This window comes from Myotis lucifugus, unplaced genomic scaffold, assembly GCF_000147115.1.
Source record: "Myotis lucifugus unplaced genomic scaffold, Myoluc2.0 scaffold_114, whole genome shotgun sequence".
Lineage (NCBI taxonomy): Eukaryota > Metazoa > Chordata > Mammalia > Chiroptera > Vespertilionidae > Myotis > Myotis lucifugus.
Window position 1 is genome coordinate 1771325 of NW_005871162.1, and position 16273 is coordinate 1787597.

The 16273-nt window shown below is 37.1% G+C and overlaps 1 protein-coding gene across 2 annotated transcripts in view; it reads right to left on the reverse strand.

Moving 5' to 3' along the window:
• Window positions 1-16273, reverse strand: part of ZFPM2 (zinc finger protein, FOG family member 2) — a 330056-nt gene that overhangs the window by 214264 nt on the left and 99519 nt on the right. The window lies entirely within an intron of this gene.

Here is a 16273-nt window from a genome sequence, read left to right on the forward strand (position 1 = left end):
TATTGGGATCCCTTTTCTAATTTTCCTTCTCAATTTTTGAGTCATGCAGTCATCACACACACTAAACCACAGTTTTGAACATAAACTTGAAATACGACATTCCCTATTCAAGTCCTCCAGTCAAACCCTGATAAATCAGGCTGGCCATGCAGCGATCTTATCCCTTCTGACTCTTTAATAAATCGAACCTTGTAAGTTCGTACTGTTGGAAGTTGTCATTAAATGAAATTGTGACCTTATCCGGCACATGAACTTATCCTGCTGACAACTACATTTATTGTGTGGATAAGGCAGGGGGGAGAAAAAGAAAAAAAATAATAACGGAAAAAATGAGATATTTGATAATTCTGATCTTAGCCATACGTAACTCTAACAGATGAGATCTTTTTGATGTTCCTTTAATGATTTGCCAAAGACGAGTCTCTACTTAGAGAAAAATGCTCACCCCAGGTAAGTGCTGGGGGCACCGCAGCTGGTATTAAAAGTGCATGAAGAGGTACGGGGTGACAGCAGCGAATCCCAAGCTATTAGTCTAACACAAAGAGCCCTGAATTAGCTTGTAATTGCACCGGGAAAGATAACATAATGGTGGTGGCAAAATAGAAACATTCCCTTTCCACGCCAGGCATTCAGTGCCTAACAACTCTAAAGCAAGACCCTGGAATGGTCTAAACCCTAGAGCAGGTTAAATCATGGCAGTTCTTCAGAATGCAAAATGCACCCGTTGGCTCTCGTTTCTAAAAAGTCTTTGAAATCAATGCGTACCACACTGTTTAAGAAGCAAATGAGCATGCACGTGCTACCAAATAATGGCATGTATTACCAACTCAGGGAGCTTTTCCTTCCTTATTCTGCCTGGTCTTAAGGATTCATGTCTGGGCATTCTTTCTATCCTCAGGCCCATGGAAACCTACCAATGATCATTTTCAGGACAGAAAAATAGGAGAGATAAAGTATGGTTCTAGGTAGTAGTATTATTGGGAATAAAGTAGAAAATTCAAGATTTTAAAAAAAAACACCCCATGATCTGAAGTAACTAGAAAGCCACAACCTGCATATTCACGTACAAAATAAGTTTTATATGCAGAGAACACATTCAAGTGTGGGAGCAAGAAATTGCCATGTTCTGCCTTTTGCTCTATGGTCTGCTCCTATGAGTAACAACAAAACTCCAGCTCAACCCAGGTATCTGAAAATATTCACCTGGAGTACGACTCGCTTTGCTTTGGGGAATGTTTGGAAAAGTCACTGGCAGAAGGAGCTGCAGTTTCTGGACATGTTTCAGCCGCTGGAAGGAGGAGGGGGCGTCATCAGTCTTTTGCTCAAGAAACCTGGCACAGTGTGCTTCTCTGCTGCCAGAAACCCTCCCTGACCTTCCAGACAACACCCCTCGTCACAGGCTGACCGAGGACCACTTCCTGATTCCAATCTCGAGCCACAGAGGGGAGGGTCTGCCTAGGGAGGAATCATCGTGGACAGGAGAGGTCTGGGCGAGCAGACACAGGAAACAGCAGTGGGGGAGCAGCAGCCAGGAGTCAGCCTACAGGCGGGAGGGCCACCGCCGGGTCACCGTCTGCAGAGCACTGGGCAGGGAAGGCCGGGTTTCTCCAGAAGGAGAAACTCCAAAGGAGATACTGTGGGTGAAAATCACCCCCAGATCCTGTCCAATGGACCTCATTGATATTCATGGTTCTACATTTTAGGCAACATTTACTTTTCTAACAATCCTCACCCAAGGACATGCATAGAGAGAGAAACACTGATGTGAGAAAGAAACACCCACATGTGCTCCAACCAGCACACACACATGTGCCCTGGTATGGAATCGAACCAGCAACTTTCAGCGCACAGGGTGACGCCCAACCATCCTAGCCACTCCTGCTATGCATAGGCAGCCTTTGCTTTTTGTCTGGTAAAGTCGTATGCTTTCTCGTAAGTGGCGTTTATTCATTTAGAAGAAGATAGTGGGAGCACAAGGAAACTCTGCACAGGTCATTGCTTATGAGGTGTTTCTTCAGCTCAACGCCGGTAAGAAACCCAGGTAGAGCCTTGTTTGCAATGGAAAGATGGTATAGGTGCAGCCTGGAAGGAAAGATCTGGAAGAAGCTCCATTTGGGAGTGGGAAAGGGAAATTTGGGGTCATAATATGTGGAAACCAAGGGATGCCAGAATGACTTGACAGGTGAACAAATAACATGAGAAAAACCACAACAATACTTTGAAAGCTTTTCATCTAAATCAGGGAAGTAACAGTGCACTAACAGAAATGTGCGGAAGACTGGTCTAAAGTGGTATTCTGTTATAGCTTTAAAGAATTTTATCCCGAGAACAAAATGTCTAAGTATCACTAAAAGTGCTAAAAAACATAAGAGTGAAAAATAGAACCATAAAGAGACTAAAAATTCCACCATGTACAAATGACTATGGATCACAGGCTACTTGAGTTCCTATCTACAACACTACTGCCAGGGCAGCACATATAACACCGAAACGCTTTATGAAACCTTAATGTGGGTCCCAGAATTCAGAAGAATAAATACTGTGCAGACCAGACATTGAAGCATTAACGTAATTAATCAGCAAATGAATTCTCTTATTGTATGGCATATTCAAAGAAATTATATATATGCGTGTGTATATACACACATACACACACACATACATACATACATATATAGTTTGGAAATGTTTTAGTCTCTGGAAAGATTTAATATGTAGGCTAAAATACTGGCACAAAGTTTCCTTTTTTTATTTCTGAAGTCTGAACATGCATTGCTGAAAATGTTATTAGTTTCAAAAAAAATACTTCCAAAAATATATTTCCTAAGATCAAGCAAGCTGCAGTCATTTGCTTACACTTCTGGAGTCTTTCATTAATGCGTGTATACCTTCGCAGTTGCATATATACTTAAATTATGCATAACTGACAAGAGTAATTTTGCCCAAAGCAGGCTTCTTGACACTTTTGTTTCTTGGGTGCAGTACACAGTCCATCTTTCTGTGTTCTGAAGGCCTTAGCTGTCTGGCATACGGCTGGAAATATTCATCATTAGTATTATGTTTAAGCCTTACTGTCCTCTGAAATCTGCCTGTCACTCCTGTTGAACGCTTCCCTGATTCCTACAGCCTCTCTTTGCCAGATGGCCAGAGGTGGTCTTGCCTTTTGAACGACTGCAATGTTTGATTTTTAACTCTAAAATTTTTCATCATTTTCCTCCTGATAATAGTGATTTGTATATACTCATTAGCTCTCTTTGTTGAATTTACTAGATATCCCCAAATGCTTTGTACATGGTAGAGTTGCAGAAAATATAAAAGTGTGTGTGTGTGTGTGTGTGTGTGTGTGTGTGTGTGTGTATTCATTGCTCTGGGTTAAAGGTATTTAAACAATCCACTTTTACATTCATGATACTTTTTTTTTTACATTATAACACACACTTCAATTGTTATTTCTCTGAGGAGTAAGCGGACAGCATAGGTCTAATTTTTACCATTTTACCATCTGATTTGTTGGGCTGGACTCAAAACTAAAGTAACTTAAGTGACAAAATTAGTAGTGAAGCTAGGACTCTGACCCTGGTTTTCTGACCCTCTCATGCTCATTTTACTTTATCAAACGGCCTCTTTAAAAAAATTTTAACAACTTAACTAGGTGGAAGGATTGACCTCAAGCCCCGGTATCATATCAGCAGCCATGAGAGGGGGATTCAGTTATAAGATCAGCTGCCAGTCAATTTGGAGAGCAGAATGAGTGCCTGGAGGACGGGCCTCAGGGCGAGGCCTGGAGAAGACAAGGTGATAGAAAAGATTAAACAAACAGAACACTGGACACGTCATGGGGGGAAGAGTGGCAACAGTACTGTTTGATTATCAGAGTTCACAATATACTTTTACATTTCGGTCCCAAGAATTTCAGTGAGAGGAAATCTAAGATACATGGTTCTAAAACAGTGCCCTTTCCTCCCTACCTTTGATCACTGTTCTCCAAGCAAAATACGTAGTTATTAAATCAACTAAAATTTTTAAAAAACAAAGTCTGATTAAATATAGCAGGTCCTTAGAAGCTTTTCTTCCTAAGTACACAAAGTTTAGGCATTTGAACAGTGAAACAACCCCTCAACTTCTCATTTGGTTGATAGTACCTTCTCCTAAGAAAACTATTTTATGTGAAATTATACAAAGTGATTGCAAACTGGAGAATCTCCATGTCCAGCTTGTGAAATCCTTCAGGATCACACATTTAGCACATTCAGTGGCTCAAGGAGGCATATGGTTACCACACATACATGGTGCTCCTCTTCCCTTCAGTTCCTCTCTCCTTTTCTCTAACTTGGATCCTTCCCTTTCCAGCGTGAATATGGAATAGAAAATGCCAGATCTTGAAGAAGGAAGAAAAGAAGAGAGAGGGGGAAGGAAGGAGGGAGAGAAAGGAAAGAAAGGAGGTAGGCAGGCTAATATTATTACTCAGGAGTGTGATTTACATAAGCTCAGAGCCTGCTGCATAGATCTGAGCTTCGATTCTTTTCTCCACAGAGGTGGAGAAAACAGCTTTCTCTGAAAACAGCTTTTCTGTGAAGAGGCCCCTACCAGGCTATGAGGACCTGGCCCAGGACAGCCACAGTAGCTCACCTGGTATTAAACTTCTGCAGGCAGAACTATTCCAGGACTATTTTATTCATAAAACCACACTAACTAAACTCTACTAAAGAAGTAATTACTAGTTCAAAATTATTTGTTGAACACATAATGCCAGGTACAATGCTAGATACTGGAGATACAAACGTGCATCTAATGGGGATCTTTTCCTTACGTGACTTAATCTAATGCTGGTGAGCTAATCATAATTACCGCAAATGATCCAACACATGAAGCTGTGGGTGAAGGTAGAAGATCAAATTTGCCCAGCAAGTCTCCTAAGACAACTCAGAGAAAGCAGAAATGAGATCTCAGAGGCAGGAAAACGGGCAAAGGACAGTGTAAGCCATCTCTTTCCTTTAATAGATCCGAAATAATAGCTTTTAAAAGTGACCACAATACAATGTGAACATGAGCATTTAAACACATTTGTGATGTTACAAATAAAATTTTTTGTAAGGCAGAGATTCAATGAACTAAAAAGTGATGCCTTGAGATAAAATCATCGCCAAATTGAAAGAAACACATGACTGAAGTTTGTTGTAAAGAACAGACCGCAGAAACTATAACTGATGGTAAGAGAGTCTGTTGTACAATATTGTAAAGATGTTAATTTTAGCCGGAACAGTATTTCTTTAAAATATATTTTTTTATTGACTTCAGAGCGGGAGAGGAAGAGAGAGAGAGAGATAGAAACATCAATGATGAGAGAGAATCATTGATCAGCTGCCTCCTGCATGCCCCCCACTGGGGATCAAGCCTGAAACCTGGGCATGTGCCCTGACTGGGAATTGAACCATCACCTCCCGGTTCATAGGTAGATGCTCAATCACTGAGTCATGCCAGCTGGGCCAAAATGGTATTTATAAAAATTGTTTAAAAATCTTATAAGCTGCCTTCATCTTAAATAATACTAGCCTTTTCTTATAAAATATTTTCAATATCACAAAAAATAAATTTACAAATTACTGTTTTTAAATAATTTCATATAAACTCCTAAAATTGAGATAACAATACTAGAGCCCTCTCCTCAAGCATTAAAGACCAGAGAGGTGAGCTCATCTATAAGTGTATCTATTGTCCCCTCAGTTGACAGTGCCTACAGATAGAAGGGACCCTTTTCATCACTTGCTCCTATGACAGACGAGGGGAAGTTATTTATTCCCTATCAGATGAGTACATTCAGAACTCCTGGTGTGATGCCTGATACCAGAATAAGGCACCGGGAAGTGACCACAATGATCTAAACTATGTATTTGATACAAGATATAAATTGCTCTTTTTAAAAAAAAATTCTAGATTTTTTACATCATCATTAATATGTCAGAATACTTACATAGTCAAAAAGGTATTACATTTAAAGGCTATTTGCAAAACTCTACTATGTAAATAAACATACGTTGCCTAGAAATACCAAGAGCTTTTGTAAATAAATATTAGAAGTTAGAATAGATGTTTGGAATAATGTATCTCTGTCAAATATGTGTAAACATGCCCATTGGCATGTTCCTTTGAAACAGCTTTTTGTTTTTAAAGGAAAGATGGATATAAATGTAAAGGCAACTTGTAGTAAGCTACCCAATAAATAGTAACTTAGGTCTTATTTTCTCTCTAGTTTCACTAACTTAAATAGCATCAAGGATAGTAAATACCATTCGGTAGATCCATTCTGTTTTTCTTTTTTAAAAAATATTGTTCATCATTAATATGGGTGATCTGGAATACAGTTAAAATGCCATAGATATTGCACTATGGAAATAATTATGCACAAGTCTTAACTAGAGTCAAAGTAATGATTTTTCCATTGTTAAGAACATATGCTTAAGCACTTTACCTTTAATTTGTAATAATAATCTATAATATTCTGTCCCCCACAAAGTGCATGAATGTCCCACAATTTTGTATTTTCTTGTATGACAAATGTGACCACAGAAATGTGACCGTGATACTTTTTTGAGCATATTAGAAAATAATTGCATATGTAGTAATAAGGAAATAACCTATGGGACATCATTAACTTAGATTTGACAAATTCTTTTGATTTTGTAAACCATTAAGAGCGGGGATTATATACACTCTTGGGATTCAACAACTCAGGTCATCTAAACAAACTTTATTAACTTGAAGCACCCGCTTGTATTCTGCATGTATCCACTGGCTTGCTGCTACTTCCCATGGGCAACGATTTATTTCTCCAATTGTTTATCCTAAATTTGTTGTGAACATGAGACCATATATGTAAATAACTCAATATAATATCTGCTACATAATAAGTATTTAATAAATGTTACACATTTGATCTTACTATTTTATAGTTGAGAATAAGGAAAATGAAGCATTTGAATGAAAACTACTTGCATTCAATACGTAGACCTTGAGAATCACAATTATCCAAACTGAAACTAGCTTCCACCCAAAATCACTTTCACTCCAGATGAAGAAAATGAAGAATGAAAGGATCATATTGCATCTGAAGGTGACAGTAACAGGTCATGGAGCTGATTCTACCCACACAGGTAATGGCAACCTTCAGCCCACAGTAACCTCAAGTGGTATTCCTTTCTCGCTTCACAGCTAAACCAGGCAAAGTGTGGCTGTGAAGGTTAACATCAAGGGTGAGTCACCCATTCCTTTACTACATAACCAGGACTAACTGCTCCACTGATATTATCCTGGTATTACAGGGTTCCAGAGAAGAGAAAATAGGGAATATGCTTATACTGTAGTAAAACCCCCCAAAACTAGAACAACCATATTTAAAACAGTGGAAAATATTTTTTTTACTTTACTGTCCATCATTAGGTTTTAAAATTTTATTTCTCCAATATTCTCAATTATAAAATAACCAACATAAAATTTTTAACACTTACTCCGTGTTTATTATGTGCCAGACATTAGATTAGTCCTGTACCTAATGTTCTCACTTGCACAAAAAACATAGCAGGAACAATTGGGAAATACACTGATACCCATGGTGAACCACTTGAATGAAAGCAAAAGCACCTTTATTAGTTATCATAATCTTTTACATTTTTGAGAATATTTGCCTTTAATTTTTGTTATTCGGTGTAGATTTACATATTACCTCCTTTTTCTTTTTAACTCAATAGTAACGCTTTGACTCAAATTGATGCAATTAAATGCCACAGTACAGGAGAGAAGAGCTGATCAAGATATAAATAATAACAACAATCATCCACTACATGAGAGATGGTTACTAGGAAGAAACAGAAGTCCCTAACAAACACTGCTCTACTGAATAACAATGACTAAATATGTAATGGACAATTATATTAAAGCCAGGGACAAATCATAATTTCTTGATGGGGAAAATGGCAGTATTCTAAATATAAACAGACAATGCATCCAATATTTCTTTAAAAATTTTACTTAATACATTCCTTCACACTTGCATATCTCTTTATCAAAATCAAAGGTTATTCCTTAGCCAGAATCCTGTAAAAAATGCAGATTTTTCATTATTATTTTTACTATCATCAGTATTTTTTTACCATTCTGACCAACAATTTGAGTTTCTAAACCAAGGATGTTAAACTTAAATAAAACAGTCCTGTCTGTGTAGATCAGTTAGTTAGAGCATTGTCCCGATATGCCAAGGTTATGGGTTGATCTCCTGTCAGGGCACATAGAAGAAGCAACCAATGAACGTATAAATAAGTGAAACAACAAACTGATGTTTCTCATTCTCTCTCTCCCCCCCCCTTCCTCTTCCTAAAACCAATCAATAAAAATTAAACTTAAATAAAACATATCTTAGGGAAAAACGAGTATCTTTTAAGCACATTATTAATTTATTCTTTTGAATTTTCATAAGCAACAAGGTCTGAAAATCAAGGCTCGCATACAATGACTGCATTTACCATTACTTATTACTAAATTCATGTACGTCAGGAAAAATTATGATGTCATAAGCCAGCTGCGGGACAAGCATATGGTAGTTAGTCCTAACTAATTCATTTTTTATTCATTCATGAGCAAACATGAATGAGAATCACTTTGTGGATAGCCCTGTAATCACTGTGCATTTGGGGGATCACTCTTCTTAATTTTGCTAACCTGAAGCTCGTGAAATCAATACTTCAACTTGTGTCTACAATAAAGCAAACACTTCCACCTTTATATTTAATTGCAACCATATGAGCCATATACCTCCTTTCCTCCATAACACAGAATTAGAGTAGAATGTTTTTAGTTTCAGTTTCATTATACAGAATTACAATCAAGCTGGCAGGACCAGAGCAAAAATTTGCAACAGGAGCCAGAAGCAAGAGCATAATATAAATAAGATTTGAAATGAGACTACTTAATAGAATAAATTCTAAAGCACTTAAGAGAAATTAATTTACATACACACAATGCAATTACAAGAAAAGAAGAAGCCAGCGTCATTAGGGCAGGGTGAAAGAAGACTCCAATTACACATCATGGCGATCCCACTTGACCTCACAGAATACTGTTAGTCATCATCACAGTCCACTGCAGGAAACTAAAGGGACAGTCTTCCTTTCTTTTATAAATATCCCAATACCCATGCTAGAACTGACTATTCCCTAAACAGTTCACACTACTGAGGTTTGCCTACTCCTATAACTAAGAAATTTATTTCAATAAATGTTATTTTATTTCGGAATTTTACTATTTGAGAAACTTTAAAGCTTCTAGTTTTATAACTCATACGAAAATATTCTGTAGAGTACCAACAGGGACACAAAGAGGTAGTCCTCCAAAATACCCTTTATAACCAGCCATATTTTCCCTTCTCCCTTTGCACCCACATCTATCAAAGCGCCTCCCATGCTGCAGCACGTGCATGTGTGCATGTGTGTGCCTGACTGTGTCAGTGATGATGTCTGGCTGACTATTATCAAGTTATACAGCTCAGGAAAGAAGGTATGGTGTCTAATCAACTTTGCTTCTCAGACCCAGTACTATATCTCAACTAAAGTAAGGATTTCATACATATTATTTGAATACAGGGAGGGAGGGAGGGAGGGAGGGAGGGAGGGAGGGAGGGAGGGAGGGAGGAAGGAAGGAAGGAAGGAAGGAAGGAAGGAAGGAAGGAAGGAAGGAAGGAAGGAAGGAAGGAAGGAAGGAAGGGGAGTGTGAGGATATTATTTGTAAAAGCATATATGAATATAGAGTGACTTCACTTATATAGGATAAGATGAACATGAAAATGATAAAGGAAGGAAAGAATACAACACTAAAAAACTGGAAAAGATTCCTTTAGTTCTTCTGTAAATAGGTCTCATTACTTCCAAATATATGAACAAGGAAATGATAAGAGAGATTGATAAATGTATATAATCTGATTTGAGTGAGGGAGAGTCAAAGAATAAAGTTCCCCTTGGCTGCTGAATCGGTGACTGCCCTGTGTGACAAGGTACTCTCCATCCATGGGGGAGGCAGGCCAGGGGATTATGCTCCCCCTCTCCTGAGAGGTAACAGGTCAATGCTTCAGACAGATTTAACCCAGGTTCTTATTTAACTTCTAACCATGGAAATGCAAATCAAACTAAATAGTCTGTTAATCTCACCAAGATCTTTTATTGGATTTCATTATACTTAACTAGTAAACATTTTTTTTGTACATTAGACACAGCTTAATGAAACATCTGTCTTTCTGAGAACACTTGTGGTTATTAAGTGGTTCTTAAAGCAAATCATAGATTTAACACACACACACACACACACACACAGATAAAACTGAAAAAATCAGATTAAAATAGGTGGGCTCTATGGATGTCAATATCCTGATCGTGATATTATACTATACTTTTGCAAATCATTTCTACAACTGCATATGAATCTATAATTGTCAATAAAATTTCCACTAAAATATGAATTTATAATCTTGAGATCCCGTAAACGACTAATTTACTATTATAAAAAACAAAGCCAACCAAGTGGATTTAACCCATCCCACTATAGATAATAGTCACAAACTGGAAGAAATATAAAAGATATGTCCTTAGGTTTCATATAATTTTTTTTTAGAATCTGGAAATTCTTTTTAATTTATCTTTATTGTTGAAAGTATTACAGATGTTCCCTTTGTTTTCTTGCTGTTGTTTTTTCCCACTGACTCTATCCACCCCGCACATGTCCTTCCCAAGCCTTCACCACACTATTGTCTGTGTCCATGGGCTATGCATGTACACTCCCTGGTTAATCCCTCCTTCCCTAACCCCCCACCCCACCTTCCCTCTGACATTCTTCAGTCTGTTCCATGCTTCTAAATATCCAACTCATTAACTTAAGAACTGAAAGTGAACAATATGGCATTTCTCTTTCCAGTATTTATTGCTTATTTGTAGAACTTCAACTATAATATTTGTAACTCACGACTGATAAATAAAAAATAATTACAGCTGCTGTCAGAAAATTATTATTTGCCATATAAGCATTATTCAGTGCACCGATAATAAAGTATTCCTTCTTTGGAGCCTGATTTTATTCCTGCTGTGTCTGAAAAAAATAGTTGTGTTTTTTTTTCCCAAAATACTAATTTTGAAATACTAATGACTAAATTCCCAATATACAGGAAGACTTAATAATGCTCATTATTATCTTCAAACATCGACTTTTGTAAAAACGATTTTCTACATTTGTGAACATTAGCAATTTCTTTAACATGCAGGTGGTTTAAATTGCATTTGGTTTCTCTGTTCTCTTCTGTTCCTTTTGGTGAGATTCAGATGCTATACAGAGACAGATAAAGTCATCACGGTATTGCAATAAAATAGTGCAATACAATAAATGCACTGCCAAAATGGGTGTAAGCGCGCCGCTGTTTTAAATGGAAATATATCGTAAGATTATATATTTTGTAAAATGGCAACACAGATATTACTGCTCCTGGTGGAAGATGCTCAGATCTATTCACTTGGTTGGTGTAGGTCTGGCATTAAGTGTACACCTACAAGTAAATTAAATCTAATGCTGATTTTAAGTTTCCTTGCAAAGTACTGCCTTTAAGCGAGATGTAAATGCATTTAAACAGGTAAGTTCATCTGAAACTCTGTCCAATAAGCCTAGTGTTTCTTGCAATATAAAGATTCTTCTTTGTCCTAACCGGTTTGGCTCAGTGAATAGAGCATCGGCCTGTGGACTGAAAGGTCCCAGGTTCGATTCCGGTCAAGGGCATGTACCTTGGTTGCGGGCACATCCCCAGTAGGAGATGTGCAGGAGGCAGCTGATCGATGTTTCTCTCTCATCGATGTTTCTGACTCTCTATCCCTCTCCCTTCCTCTCTGTGAAAAATCAATAAAATATATTTAAAAAAAAAGATTCTTCTTTGATCCAGGACATTCATGATATTTCACTTGAAAGTACAGGCACAGCATGGTGGAGTTGGAAGAGAATATGTTTTGAAGTCAGGTGGACATAGGTTTCTATTCGAGCTTTGTTGCTTTGCAACTGTGTGGTAGGACAGTTAAACTGAAACTCCGAGTCTTCCTTTATAAAAATGAGAGAAAAAATACCTATCATCTGAGATTCTTGTAGTAATTAAATGGCATAATATGCATGACAAGCTTAACATAAAGCAGGCACTTCAAAAAGAATATCATATCAGGAATAATATTAAAATGTTATATAGGTTCCGTAGAGTGGAAATAATACAGGAGATTCCGGCCTTCATTGGTTTACACATACGCACCATATGCCTAATTCTGAGACATAGTTCATGTTCTAACTCTGGGGAATAAAAGTCGGAAGTTGCAGGTCAGCCTGCAATGAGAAAACTAGCAAAACTGATGCCACCGAAACCTGTTTCCAAGTCATGTAGTGGTACTGAGATGAAAAGGATGCGTAAGGTAAAAAATAAATTCCACATTTATAAGCATTTTTTTTCAAGTTAAATAACTTGATGAAATGGAGGCAAAGAAAAAAAAAACATCTTCTAGCTGCAATTTTCTGAATGTGGGAACTTGCTGGTGATTTCTTACTTTCAACCATATGTTCATATTTTTTCTTTGTGCTGTTAGGGAGTTCCATATCAAAGATCTATGAAAACGAAGAGAGCTCAGTCTGCTGAAAATAATTCCTTGACATGTAGTGACCACTTTTCCACTTTAATATTAACTTGTATTTTACATTGCTTTTTAAAAATGAAACAAGTATTTTCAAGCAAGGTCTCCAAAACTAAACTTTAAGGAGAGGATTAATTCTATTAACTTACCTTTATTCCAAAAAGTGTGTCTCAGTTAATTAGCTTTTAGGTATTTTAACATAGCTTATTGATTATAAAACAAATATGCTATTATTATTGTTAATTTTTCATATGTCATAACACTTTGCAGTGCCTACTATGGGTCATGTACTAAGCTACTTGCCTTTCTTATATCATCCCATGTAACTGTTACAAAAAATGTAGCAGTTATATCCATTTAGCAGATGAAAAGGTTGAGGCTTTGTGGGATTAAGTCATTTAACTATGTACACAAATCCTTGCTCAAGTAGCAGACTACATTAAGGTATCTGGAAATATGAACTCCACATGCTAAATATTCTCCAAAAATGTCCCTCTGAATATATTTGAGTCCTCAAAGTCTCTGATTAACATTTATGACTGAATTATTTTATATAAAAATATTCTACCAAGTAAAAATAGTCTTTCACCTTGAAATAAAATAAAAAAGCAAGGAACTAGAGAAAGAGGCAGGTGGAGAAAGACAACAACAGAGAAAAAGAAACAGAGTTGAGAAAGTGAAAATAAGAAGGGATAACATAATAATGGATACAATAATCAGGATACAATTATCCAAACAAAGTAAATTTTAAGAGAAAATACGGAGGAAAACTAGATTTAGTAAATAAAATTTCTGAGAGTGTTAAAAGAATAAGCTTTGTGAATATTCTGCTTTTTAAAGTTGTATAAAGCTCAAATTCTTTGGGCAGGAGAACGTGAATTCATAATCAATAACTGAAATAACCAAAAAGGCCAGAGATCTAAATATTCTTCCAGCTACACTAATGAGATTTAACATTTGTAAAATCATACCAATATCCCATGATCGGCCCAGCTGATGCAGGAAAACTTTGTGTTAGGGCCCTGTGACTATCTCCTACAACAATATAATTATAACTTTGCAATAAAAAAGGTATAAGATAAATCCAAGGCTATTTCCTCCAGCTCACAAAGGTGCATGTAAATTGTTGAAGGTCAGTTTTATGGGTTCGTTTACTATCTATCATAGTCATGACTACACATAAAAATTGTCCCTTAGGCAATAAATACATCACAGGCCGTACTCTTTCCCACAAAGTGTAGTCACTGCGATGAAGCTGTGGCTCCAAATGTGCAGTGGATTAAAATGCCCACAGTAGAAGATGTTTACAAAGTCACTCCTATGATGTCTAAACAAATGTCCGTCTTTGGGTGGTCCTGGTGATTTCACAGAACAGGGAGTCTCTGTCATTGATAATTCTCCAAAGTATCTATATTCAGCAATTCCATATGTCACCGTCCCCCTTTTAGGATCAAAGTAAGGCCTTTAATAAATCAATCAAAGTATATAAGCCATGATATACTACCATTTATGGTGCCTCAGTGAAATAGCACTATTGAACAGAATACAGACATTTTTAAAAAAATATATTGATTTTAGAGAGATAGAAGAATGGAGAGAGTATGAGAGAGAGAGGTAGGAACATTGATTTGTTGTTCCACTTATTTATGCATTCATTGATTGCTTCTTGTATGTGCTCCTGAGCAAGAATCGAACCCAAAATTTTGGCGTATCAGGATGACACTATGACCAACTGAGCTACCTGGCCAGGGCTAATCCTTTGAGAATCATATTGACAGACATCCCAAACTATCTCTTTGGGATCAGAAAATATTCCTGGAATAGATTTATAAACGAAAGCTGCAAGAGGCAGAAGAAAACATGAACCATCTCATTGTTTTAATTCAAAATGAAGCCCTGTTTTTAAATAGATGAAAAAATAGCAATGACCTTGGAAGTCTAAAAAAGCTTGTAACAATAATGAATAAAGTCACAGATAAGAGTTTTTTTTTTTTAAGAGTTTTGAACTTTATCTCCTGGCCTCTATAGGACAGGCAACATTATTCAATTAAAATATATATGCATATATGCATAACCCATGGGCAGACAATGGTGCTGGGAAGGCCTGGGGAGGGGGCAGGAGTGGGGTGGAGAGGGTCCAAGGAGGGTGGAGGAGACATCTGTAATTCTTTCAACAATAAAGATATATATAGATATATATGTAGATGTTAAACTGTTGAAAAGTGAAAAGCCATCTACCTCAAGGGACAGAAGCTACTTCCAAAGATATGGTAATACCACTTCCACAGTGTCTTCTAGCCAGAGTAAAAAAAAAAAATCTATCATTTTAGAATAGGAATATTTTGCCTTTCATTGAATTAAAGGAAGCAGGAAGAGATGAAGCCAGGCTACCGGTTATAAGGGATTTTTAGGCATCTTAGGATATATATAGTTCCTTTCATCCTCAAAATAATCTTATAAGGTGATTGTTTTACCATTTTACCTATGAAGAAACAAAGGCTTATCGAGATTCACTTCTTGTGGACATGGTCAGGACTTCAAATCAATGCCTGCAAATTGTACCACACCACACCTGCCCTTATTTAGGGATGTATATTTAATATTCTCAAAATCATGAAAAATATAACATATGTCTAGTTTTTAAATTAGCAAGGGATTCCTTGTTTATTTGCAAAGATTTGCTGTCCACTTAGAACCTATGTCAAATATAAGATTTCAATGGAGCTTTCTTGACTTTCATTTTCTACCAAGAAGGTCAAGAATCCATCCTCTTTTGAGAGTTGAAGCGGAGGACAAATAATACATACCTCACTAGTCTAGGTTAGAAGTCTGGACTTAAGCAAAGGAAGAATTGCCAACAGGCCCCTCAAAAGAAGTAGAAAACCCGGAATTACCACTGTCATGGGATCAACCATAGTAAGACCTTAACTACAAAAATAAGATTATGGTGGGTTTTCATTTTAAGGATTTTTATAACCGAACGACTGTGGAGCCACGATTTTACACAATCCAAGATAGCAACTCAAAGAACTTTGAAAACCTTTTCCTATCCCTCTGATTTTAAGAATAGATGGCAGCCACCCACTATACTGATGTAGAAAACCCAATCACCATAAAGTAAGTAGCAAGGGGAAAGTCCACAACTGATGCATTACAGCTCAAGGGAAGATTTTTTTTATCTGGAGCAGGGTGATTTGGCCACTTTCAAATGTCCATTTTATTGGCGCATTCCAAAGTTCTCCCACGGGCTCCAGAAGGGAGCTTGGTCCCTTCACTCCTCTTTCCTAACACCCGTTCTTCCCTGGCTGCCCCCGTGACTTCGCATGAGTCTCCCTCGCACTAATCATGCTAAAGGTATGTGATCTCCTGGCTATCTCATTCAAAGCTCACCACTGAAAACAGCACTGGACGCCAACAATGTGTCCTGTGTCCATAAATATGTCTTTCGAACCATCTCAAGGAATTTTCATTGTTTGTAACATGGACAGAGCCCCCATTATCTTGGTGCAAATAAAAGTAGTTCTTAACAGAAATCTGTTTTCTTTACTGAACATTATGAAAGGCCCCCTGACCTTCAACTAGAG